The sequence below is a fragment of the Octodon degus genome, unplaced genomic scaffold (assembly GCF_000260255.1).
Source record: "Octodon degus isolate 3935 unplaced genomic scaffold, OctDeg1.0 scaffold00124, whole genome shotgun sequence".
Classification (NCBI taxonomy): domain Eukaryota; kingdom Metazoa; phylum Chordata; class Mammalia; order Rodentia; family Octodontidae; genus Octodon; species Octodon degus.
Window position 1 is genome coordinate 5116502 of NW_004524700.1, and position 8321 is coordinate 5124822.

Consider the following 8321-nt stretch of genomic DNA (forward strand, 5'->3'; position numbering starts at 1 on the left):
TACCTAAATAAGAGCTAAGACCAAGGAACTGGAAGAATGGTGATTCCACAGGAGGAGTGGAGTATTATTGATCTGTAGAATAAAAATACTTGTCATGTAACCCACAGAAACTAGAATGTGAGTAAGATTTTTGTTGACATAGCATGCAATTCAAGTAGGAACATTTCCTGTCAGTCAAACTGTGAATGGCCTCCCTGCATGACACAGAGCAGGAATTCTAGGAGAATGGCTTTAGGAGGAGTGAGAAGACATTCAGTTCCTTGTCAGGTTTCCTATCAGGAACCCAGTCAATATTGTCTGCAACTAAAACATAAATTTGAAAGTATATAGTGACTCAAAACTCAGTGATATTTGTACTCTTTAATAATTTTTAAAAGAATAATAAAGAACAATATAGAATTTCAAAACAAAATGATAGAAAATTAAAAATGGCTGTTATGATGAATATTACTATCTTTGAAGTAGTTGCTCAGATTACCAGAAAGAGGCATATACAATTGGTCAAACAATATAACTGGTTTTTTTCAGTGAACTAGAAGAAATCAGTAGTACAATTATGTTAGCTATCTTGTATATATATTCCCTGCATCTTTTCTCCTTTCCCCATCCCAGTTATTTTTTTCCTTTTGTCCAGTTTCTTTGACTTTCTCAATATCTGTCATACCTTGTGGATCTTACTTACTCAATAAGTTTTACTTATCACCATCTGCTGTAAGTTTTTATTCAATTACCTTGCTTCCATTAAATTAAAAATAAGTTACTATTTTACTGAAAGGCAGACACTTGTAATTCCACTTTTGCATACTTACCTGTTTGTGATTAATTTCTTGTTCTTTTTCTTATTTTGTTGAAGTCTTTAATATTAAGCATGCAGCAAAAGTCATTCTTTAAAAGTATGCCTCAAACCAAAAGTAAAGTACCATGTGCCCCGTACTTATGATGTTCCCATATTCTTAGCTCTATGGTGCAGTTTTATTTTTCCAGTCAATAAATATTTTGTCATAAAGCCATTAGTTGAATCTTGCACTCAATTATACATTTTGTTTTCAATTCTTTCTAGCTTAAATGTACAGCTATGTAACCAAGCCAAAGTGTACTATGGAAATAATGATTATAACCCTCTTAGTAAATGTATGGTGTTGAAGGTATTGTCTTTATATCATCATCCCAACAGTAAAAATTGGCAAACACACACACACACACACACACACACACACACTCACACACACACACGTTTTTCACTCAGTAGTTTTTTAAAAACATGCACAACAGAATCTTTTAATTAAAAAATTGAATATTTAGAAGAAAGCATGAAACAGTGACATTTTAGGTTTTAATTCATATGTATGCCATACCTCCATGAAGAAAAAGACCCTATCTCATTATGCATAAGGAGTACATAAGCTGGATTAGAGACATATGCAATGGTGTAACGATGCAAGTGCCATCACAGAGGGGTTTTCTGAAAGAATGAAGAGGTATACTCAGAAGAACACAGTAGAATATTGTGGTCTTTGGTTATGTAGCATCATTTACATAGGCATCCATTTTCTAGAAAGGTTTAAGTATATTGTTCCAATTTAGAAAAACATACTCATTCTAGACATGTTAGAGAAGAAAATAATCCGGTGAAAGAGGGAAAAAACTCAGTCAATATGTCCAATTCATATTTTTAACAAAGGGCATAGTGTTTCCATCGTGAAGGTGACTGAGGGGAGACAGCACACTTAACTGTGTCAAACCCTCAAGGGATCAAACACTTCACTTTTTTGTTCTATTTTAATCTTTAAATGATGGCAATGACTCCTTTTTAGGAGTGAGGAAACTGAGGTTCCAAGAGGTCTTAATATGTCTAGTATCCCAAGGGTAATTCAGAGTATAGCTCTACCTCAGACACTGGCTAAATTTTCTAAAGTCCAAGATGGAAGCAGTATGGCAGTGCTCTTCCATGTTAATAGTGCGTTATAATCTCATAGAAAGTTCGTATCTTGCTGCTCAGACTCCACTCATAGTTTGACTCGACTGTCCTGGAGTTCAGTTCAGCTAGCATGGTGCCAAGAGACCTCTCTCTGTGACAACAAGAACAGCAGCTCACTAAACCCCTCTTCCTTTGCCTTGGGTCTAGGTCATAGCTGTTTGTTCTTCACCAGTGTTTATGGTTCCAATTAGAGAAACTGAATGCATTCATTCCTCATGTCAAATATATTGATTACTCTGACAAGTTTAGTTTAAGCCATGGCATCATAAGCAAACTTATTAAACTACTGATGTAAATCCTGACCAAAGTATTTACAGATAGATCTAGGAGGAGAATAAATCTCTGATTTCTCCGGGCATTTTGAGGATGGGGAGGGATGCTGAGACAGTTGTTACTTTCCTTTGATTGAGATTTTCATGACATTCTGGCTTTATATTTCTCTTCACATTAACAAAGACCAGATCAGTTGAGTAGGAAATGTTTTCACACAAACAAGAATCAGAGGGAAAACAGTAAAGGGGTAACATCTGTTGAAGACCAGAACAGTTTCTCGGTTTCTGACAAAAAAGCCAGAGCTTGTCACTTCAGCAAGGCCTTCCCCAGCCAACAGGGGTCACAGTAGTCAAGATCCACCTGGGATTCTTGAGCTGTACCAGAGGAATCAGGTAAAGTGCTGAAACTTAGTGATTTAAAACTGTAAACTTGAACATTCTTTTTTTCTGTCTCTTATATACATCTACATATAGACATCAATTTTGTTGATTATTTTTGTTGTACTTTTTCTTTATTAATACATGTTTGTAGTACATGCTAACATTTCTTGTGGGGAGTTGGCACATGTATATAATTCATATGAATTCCTGTTGTCTTCCTTTTTTTCTCTTTCTCCCGCTCTATCTCTTGACCCCTTTCCTTTTTTTCCTCATTGTATTCTGTCACTTCTACCCATTTCCCCCATTCTTTTTTCTTGAGTTATTTCTGAAGAGTGAAAAAGAGTAACACTGAGTAAAAGGGATTGGAGTTATAGATAACTTAATAAATTTATTGTCAAGATATTTTGGGGTTTAATCTTTTACATTGCTCATTATTCATGGCACAAACTTTTATAGATATATTTACTCTCAAAAGCTATCACCACCATATGGTATAATGTAATTTAATATATTTTTTATCTTCTTGTTACAATCTTGGCAGTGCTGTATTGGATAATACTGCACTGCATGAGTAATATGAAAAGACTGACTGTTCATTGTAATCTTTTGATAACATTTTCCCTTCAGTGCAATACTACACACACACACACACACACACACACACACACACACTATATATAGAATGCAGTGGGATGATTATGAAAGAAATATATATAATCAAATATGACCTACTCTGAAAAAATAAATCAGGTACCATCCATCTGATTTGACTTTAACATTTACCAGTTGGAATATCAATCTAATTTAAATATCAGTCTTTTAGTGCTGAAAATTGAAGTACACCTCAGTTGAGGAAGAACAATTTCATTTCAGGAAGTTGAGAGATGTTCTATAAAATAAGTGAAATTTTCCATAGAGAGTTTGCTTATGGAAGTGAGAGTCTAGTTTTAAAACTTCTAGGAAGATGAATCCCAAAATACAAGATTTAGACCACAAAGTTGAGAGAATATAAGAGGCGTAAGAGGAGAAAATATCAGCTTGACACTGAAATTGACAGAGTGGCAGAGAAGCCACTGAAGCAGAAGAGCAGAGAGCAAACAAGCAGTCTTACAGAGAACAGAAGGGAGTAAAAGAAGATGAGACTGGGCTGAGCACAGTGTCCCTCCTTGCCTACATCTGAGTTAGCTGGTGCCTGGCAACTGCAAGGGAACAGGAAATCTCCCTGGGGCTAAGCAGGAGTCCATGCTGCTGCAGCAAGAGGCACTCAGAGCACACAGAAATGTCAGCAGGAAGCAGAAGCAGAGCAAGCATCCACTTCCTGCCAGTCCCCCCTCCCACTCCTTCCCAGAGATTCAGCCTGGGAAAATCACAAAGGTTGTGGGTATGAATCACATCCGGACAATTTTAATTATATCTTCATCACTCAAGATATGAACTAGTTGCTTGTGAGAAAATAATTATCTTGGAATTCAAATTCTTTGATTTTAGAACTGAAATAAATGTTTTGGAAGTACTTTGCAAAGCATCCAGGTTTTGTTGGAAACCAGCTTAAAAACAAACAAATCTTTGATCTGTCCTATTGTACAGAAGGGTTACATTTGTACTACTTTTCAACAAAACCAACAATAATAAACTGTGCGACCATTGTTCAGGTCCCTGAAAGAAATACACACGCATCAGAATGAAACACTTGAGACATCCATAAACATTAGTAGAATAGCATTCTTATATATTTCTTCCTTTTAGTAAGCATCTGAGTGAGTTCCTTTGTTACATAATATATGTAATAATATATGTAATAATTTATGTGATGAATTTTTAATTAAAGTTACCCTATGTGAAATTCAATCACTTATTTTTCTGTCCTAAGACATTCAACTATTACTTTCCAGAAATATTCTAACACTACAAATAATGCTCATTTACTTCTGACAGCCTAGTGTGAAACGAAGAATGCAGTGGGATGATTATGAAAGAAATGTTACTCTGAAAATTGTTGGCAGTGAGTGTCACTAAAGAGACATTATTAGGCTAACTTAGTCTCCAACCTCATCTTGCATTAAATGAAAATAACATCATATTGTTGCAAAGTCATGCATTTTATTATTTACTCATGGGGCACTGAGGCATAGTGGTATTTTTTAACAGGAATGATAATAATTTGTAAATCAAGCAATATATCCATCAGTGCCTTAAAATTATCAGTGTCTACATGTGTAAATATACACATACATAGATAACAAATTAATACAATAAAACTCTTAAATCACCGATGTATTTCAGGCCATCTATTATTAAAATTCAGTGTAACTGAATTATTTCAAGCTACCAGACTTTTAAGAGACCATCAGGAAATGCACACAGAGTTTCCACGTGGCTATGATCATGCAAACCTAGAGACTGGAGGTTGTAAATGCCAGAAGCAAGTAAAAAGCCATGTGTGGCAGGACACCCCTGTCATCCCAGAGCAGGAGAGGCTAAGGCAGGTTTACCACCAGTTTGCAATCAGCCTGGGCTATGGAGTGAGTACAAGCCCAGCTTGAATTATAGGATGAGACATTCTTTCAAAAAATTAATAATTATGATTACATTTATTGACTAGTATAATATAGTGTGCAAAATCAAGAGACATATCATCTTTCAATGTGATGAGCTTAAAATCCAGAAGTATCTCTAACATATATTTGAATTCTAGAACGTTCATTGTATAAAAAAAGTCAAAATCATTAAATAAAGAAACTGATGAGTGAAATGCCAAATATCATGTAATAAAATAATGGATGTACACACAAATACATTCTGAAGCAAGTTACTCTACCCAGTCTACCCTGAAATGCTTTGTAAATTCTACATCTGGGTATGAGTCCTTGTTTCATTGTTTCCTAACATGGAAATTATATTTACCTATAAACCAAGAATTATCAGGAATTCCTTTAATGCCAGAATGTTGAGGCCCTTAGAGTTATGAGTTCAAGATATATTCAAGGCTACTGTGAGTTACATAGACACCTTATCTCAAAAAAGAAACTCTAAATTGTTAAAAGACATAAATGTAGACTAATGAGTATATCAATATGATGGCTGCTAAATCCTTGAAAATGATTCAAAATACTAACTAGAAAACATACATTTTCACAGTCACTTGCTAGGTGATTTAGATACCTGACAGGGATTGTGAATCTATTTTTATTTTTTCTAGTCTTGTAGATGGCTTGTATTGAATGGACCCAGTAGCTGATTTTGAAAGAGAAACAGTATGAAGACAGAAGCCATGGATCTAACCCAATTGAGCTCAATCCTGGTTCATCTGACCTCAAGATGTGAGTTAGAGGATGGGTCATTTGTTGTCTCTGTTTCAACTTTTTCATCTGTAATGTACAGATAATAACTCGTACATTATTATGAGGAATTAATGCACTAGGAGTGTATGAAACTATACTTCACACAATGTTCAAATACATAATCATTTGTAGTGATTTCTAGAAAATCCAACAGCCAATCTCACAAAGATTGTGGAGATACCAGCTATAAAAGGTTAGTAGAATGAAGAACAAGAAGAATGGACCAGTCTAACCAATACTTAAACACCCTTGTATGTGCTAATCATGATTAAAAATACATGTTGCAAAAAAGCTTATGAAGGCATTACTGATTTTCATAAGAAACTAGTATAAATGCACTCCTATATTTTAAACATTTCAGCTTTTCTATGTATCTTTAAAAAATAAGAATATTTTTATGTTACCAATATTCTGATACAAACTGGGTTTGAAAACCAGTGGATTATTTTTGCTTTTCATTAACTTTATTTAAAATCAATAATTATATATCACATTAAAAATTGTAGACAAATATTAAAATGTGAAAGATATAAGATGTAGACAGAGTAGTTTAGAAAAATATTTCTGAAATGAATACATAGCATGATATTAGTAATAGATTGCACATTGTAAATAAATTATTTACAAACTTAAATGAATATTACAATAAAAATTGTCCAAAATAAAAATGAAGAATTTACATATAAGTCATAATAATAGTTCACTCTGTGTCAAAATCAAGAAACTTATAGTCATATAAGTATATTCTCAAAGTAGAAAGGGTAGGCATTAATATTTAAAGATTTAAAATTTCTGAATTTAGTTGAACCTATAACACCACATTTAAAAGAAAAATGAACCTTTTGCATAAAAAATTGAATAAAGTCATACTAAGATACACAAAAATGGAATTGTCCAAAACTTACTGTAAAGAAAAAATTAAAGCATATACATAGAAATATTAGCTATAGAAGAACAAAATTAAATAACATCTTATTCCACATTAGAAAGAAAAAAAAAGAACAAGTGTGTAAGAAACTAGACTAATTAATTTAAAAGACTGAAAGAAAAAAATCTGTCCTCTTTGAACTTTATACTTAGCAAACATCCTATAAAAACTAAAAGTAAAATATTTTCCAGTTGAACAAACTCAAAATATTCTAATATCTCCAGACATATAGGAAATAACAAAGAGTATAATTCAGAAGGCAAGAGAAGTTGCTGTGTGGTCCTGGATAAAAAATAAAGAGCTCTCAAAATAATAGTTATGCAGGGCTATGTAAAATATATAACATGAACTCATTAAAAAGGTCATTAAAGATTTCTACAAAACAGTATCAATCTTATGTCGGGTTATATACTTTTTTCATGTGTGTGTGTGTGTGTGTGTGTGTGTGTGTGTGTGTGTGTATAAAAGATAAGGAAGAACTAAGATAAAGTCAATGGAAAATGGAAATACACTTTTTAAAGTTTCTAATACTAGAAAATATCATACCATATCTTTTAAGTAGATTTTAAATCAAAAATACAGTACAAATCTTAAAACAAAAATTAGGATTAAACAATATTCAGAAAGTTAAATATTAATTAATCAAAAAATAAATCTTTCAAAACAATTGAGCTAAGAAAAGGTTTCCATGATAGTAAAGAATTACTAAGAATAAAACAAGATAGATACAAGAATGGCAAATAAATACACTTCTAACTGTATGGGGATAAGATACACAAAGTTCTGCTATGTCAGGGACATGGAGAATGTCCATTATGCTTACTAGTGGGCTGATGTTACTTGTGGGACTGAGCTACTACTTCCTTGATATCCACCCTGTAGACCCAGACGAAATCATGACCCATAGGGTGCAGGAGAAGTCCATTTGTAGAGTATGCTGATGGAAATATCTTGCTTTTATATACAAAAGAATAACTGAAAGACTGCTTTTGTGTGTCTCTTATTCTCCTGTGTGTAGTTTTTTGCCCTATTTGGTGGGTTATTTCCATTCTCATTCATGGAGTTGTGGTCATTTTGCTCCCTCTCTAGAACATCTTTTAGTAGTCTGTGCAGGCTTGGCTTTGTCATCATGATATTCTTAAGTTGTATTTTGTCATGGAAGTATTTCACTTCTCCATTATATTCGAAAGAGAGTTTTGCAGGTTATATCAGTCTGCTTTGGAATTTGTTTTCTTGCAAGACTTGTATTACTTTGCTCCATGCTCTTCTTCCCTTGATGGTTTGTGAAGAGAAATCTGTCATTATTGTGATGAGTTTTCCTTTAAATGTGATCTGTTTCTTTTCTTTGCTGCTTTTAGTATACTGTTCCTGTGCTGAATTTCTGAGATCTTGATTATTATAGGTCTGGGTGTGTTTTAACT